The 4,146-nt window shown below is 35.6% G+C and overlaps 1 pseudogene; it reads left to right on the top strand.

Moving 5' to 3' along the window:
* The first annotated feature begins 350 nt into the window (after positions 1-350).
* Positions 351-1,036, top strand: LOC116536390 (annotated as a pseudogene).
* The last annotated feature ends 3,110 nt before the right edge of the window (positions 1,037-4,146 follow it).

Genomic DNA, 4,146 nt, shown 5'->3' on the forward strand with positions numbered 1-4,146 from the left:
AAACAATAGGTCAATTCACACACAGACATAAATGCAAAGAAGTGATAGGCATTAGGTTTCTGCTGAAATCAAAATATTACTCAAAATATCAACTTATTAGTTTTAAAGTTCTTACAGATAAATAACAAAAAGCAAGAATATTGAGGAAAATACTGAAAACAAAGAGCAATGTGTACATTGCACCACCAATTATAAAAACATAAACATATGATTGAAATATTGCCACACTAATACACAAATAGCCAGATAATCTGATGTAACAGAATGAAAAGTACAGCAATAAACCCAAGTGCATATGGAAATTTAGTGCATAACAATGGTGGCATGTGAAATTAGCAGTAAAAAGATGAACTGCCCTTTCTGCTTTTGCGGAGCGAGGATGGAAGCAGGGCTTTGAGAAGGTGTATGTGAGGGAGCCCAATGTGTGCATCAACTCGAGGAGTTTGATGGAAAGAGCTTGGTCTCAGTTACCCAGGAGAGCCTGAAGCTACCTGAGGGTGAGGAGGAGAAGAAAGTGAAGGAAAGCAAAGCAAAGTTTATGAACCTCTGCAAGCTCATGAAATAAATCTTAGATAAGAAGGTTCAGAAAGTGACTATCTCCAATAGGCTTGTATCTTCACCCTGCTACATTGTGAGCGGCACCTATGCAGGACAGCCAACAAGGGTTGGATCATGAAAACCCAGGCACTTCAGGACAGCTCTATGGTGGGCTACGTGATGGTCAGAAAGCTCCTGGAGATCAACCTCGACCACCCCATTGTGGAGACATTGCTTTAGAAGGTGGAGGTGGGCAAGCACAGCAAGGCTGTCAAGGACCTGGTGGTGCTGCTGTTGGAAATCACGCATGCTATTCCCTTCTGGCTTTTCTGTCTCGAGGATCCCCAGACCCACACCAATGGCATCCACTGCAAGATCAGGCTGGGTCCAGGTTTCAATGAAGACGTGGCAGCAGAGGAATCCAGTGCTGCCATTCCTGATGAGATTCCCTCCCCTTGACCGTGATGAGGATGTGTCTTGCATAAAGGAAGTGGATTAGGAGTTTATACTTTGAAGTCTTGTGCCCCCTGTATGGGGTCCCCAAGGCTCCCTTCATAGCCTTAAGTGGGTGGTCCCACTTGGCTCCCTCTGCTGATGTCTGGTGGTTTCTCCCTCCTGTCCTTATGTCTAATGCAGGAAACAATGGCCTCAAGCCCTAGTCCCTCTCTGCTTTGACAACAGCATTGGATGTTGCATATTTTTGTTGTTGTGAAATAAAGATATGTAAAATAAAGATGACGTTGTTTAATACAAAAATAAAATAATATTAATAAAATAAAAATATAGTTCCATTACCTTTTCACTTACATTATTTCTGGTAAGAAATACTGCCATCCTTATCTTTGCTGTTCTGTAAATAATAAGTGTTATCTTTCTTACTGCTCTTGAGATGTTATTATTGTTTTTGAGTAATTTGATTTTGATGTACCTTTCTCCATACTTCTGGTATGTGAAACTTATTAAACATTTTGGACCCTTGGGTTTACTCTTTTCACCAAATTTGAAAATGCCCAAGCCATTAATTCTTCAATAAAGTTATTTTTTCTTCTATTGTCCCTCTCCTCCTCTTCATGAACATAAATTACACTGATGTTAAAGCCCCTTCTCACTACCCAGTGCTCACTGATGCTCTGTTCATTTTTCTGACACTCTTTTCTTTTTATTTCAGGTAGTTTATAATGCCAGGTATACAAGCTCACTAATGTTTTCTTCTTCAATATATAATCTACCATTAATACCATTCAATGTATTTTTTCATCTCTGAAATTGTAGCTTTCATCTATAGACGTTTTTCATTGTCTTTCTCATATCTCCTATGTTCCTACTAAAATTTTGAACACAAGATATAGTTGTTAACTGTTTAATGCCTGAATGTCTACTAAGTGTAACATCTATATTAGCTCTGAGTTAGTTCTGATGGATTGATTGATCTTTTCATTATTGGTTGTGTTTTCTGTCTCTGTAAATGCCAGCAAATTTTAATTGGGTAGCAGCCTAACCATCATTGTGAGTTTTACCTTGTTGGGTGCTGGATATTGTTATATTTCTGGAATGATCCTTTGTCTTTGTTCTGATATGTAGTTAGGACACTTGGAAATGTTTAATTTTTTTAGTCTTTGTCTTTGATACTATCTATAGAGTGTACTATAGATAGTATCAAAGCAATGTTAATTGAAGGTCTAATTACATTGACCTGAAGCAAAAAACCTTTGTACATTCTCTCCAGTGGCCTGTGAATCATAAAATTTTTGTCTGGCTGGTGGGAACAGATCCTATTTCTGTTTCTTTATGAACTCTGGACATCCTTGTCTTTAATTCTGCCCTTGATTTGGGCTGTTTCTTTACATATATATGACAATCCACACTCAGATGAATACACTTCGCATTTGTCTCTCTGGAAACTGTCTTCTGTTTTGGTAGCGTGCCCTGCAGACTCTAGCTTTGTTGGTATCTGTGTTAGTTTTCTATTACTGGCATTAAAAATTATGACAAAATTTCTCATTTTACATGCCTTTAAACAACACAAATCTATTATCTTACATTTCCATGGGCAGCTTTACTGCTCTAAAAGCGAGATGTCAACAGGGCTGCATTCCTTTCTGGAAACTCGGGGAAACCAATTTCCTTGCCTTTTTCATCCCACATTCTTTGCTTCCTGGTCCTTTTCTTGCATCTTCACAGCCAGTAATGGCAGATCATGACTCTCTCATGCTGCCATCTCTCCCATTCTCTTTCTTGATCCCCAGAAGAAAAAAGTTCTGCATTTTCAAGGACTGATGGGATTAAATGGGGCTCGCCCAGTGAATCCAGGTAATCTCCACATCTCAAGGTTCTTCACTTTAATCAGATTTACAAAGTTTCTTTTGTCATGTGTGGTAAAATATTCACAGGTTCCAAGGATTAGGACAGGAACTTCTTTGTTGGGGAACTCTTATTTTAATTACAAGAGTACACCTGGATTTCCAAATTTATTTTCTCTACTTATGCTGTCTGCTGGGTTCTGCCTAAATTGCTCTTCATTGTACTATGGCCTGGAAACTCTCTCAAGGTAGCAAGCTAGGGAAATTATAAATCTTATGTAGTTTATATCTTTCAGAGATTTCTGTTCTTCATTTTTTGATGTCTTGTATCTTGAGAGATACTGTGTTTTATATTTTTCATTTATTCATTTTTTCAAGTGGGATGATAAACCTGGCCCTGATTGTTCCATTTATTTGGAAAAGAAATTGTATGCAAAAAATACTTTGAAGGTATGTATTATGACAGTATTTCCTCTGTAGATTGATCTCTTAGCAAAAGAACTATCATTTTCTTTTTCTGAAGAAATTTTTCTAGTCTTGAAATCAGCTATGCCTAATATTTTACAAGTACAGCAGCTTTTTATGTATTTATTTACTGCTTATCTATTTTAGTTAGAATTTGCCAGTTTTATGTTACTTTAATCTTTCTCTGATTTTATGTCATGTAAACATAGAGTGATTATTGATTATATCATTGCTGCTGTTTTCAATCCAATCCAAAATTATTAGCCCTTTAATTGGACCATTTAGCTCATTTATACTGACTATCTCTACTGATGTATTTGGATGTATGTTTACTGTCTTTCTATTTGAGCCCCATTTTTACATTCCTTTTTCTATTTCCTCTTGACTTCTTTGGGAAGAAGCAGTATTTATAATCAATTCAGGTGTCTATATTCTTCTGATAGGTAGAGTGGCAGTTGTTTGCAAAGTTCAATATTATTCAAACTAAATGTTATTTAAATACAACTAGGGAATTAATGCACTTCTAATAAAATTACAAGTTTTTATTTTATTTTGAACAAAATGTAAATCCAGAAAAGTACAAAAAATAATATAATAAACAAACTTGTACTTGCTTTTCAGAATTGACAATGGTTAATATTTAGTTGTATATGAATTATGTCATTTTTTTACTTATAAAAGAGAAAATATAAAGTCAAAATTCTACTTGTCATCTATTTTAAGCATTATGCCCTCCACATTACCTCAAAAACATTATGTGCTTTTTAAATTTACATACATTTTGTATTAATAACATAATAGTCTAGTCACAATTCTATAGCTTGATATTTTTATAGAATATTGT

The sequence above is a fragment of the Sapajus apella genome, unplaced genomic scaffold, assembly GCF_009761245.1.
Source record: "Sapajus apella isolate SASKATOON/1434 unplaced genomic scaffold, GSC_monkey_1.0 scaffold100, whole genome shotgun sequence".
Taxonomy (NCBI): domain Eukaryota; kingdom Metazoa; phylum Chordata; class Mammalia; order Primates; family Cebidae; genus Sapajus; species Sapajus apella.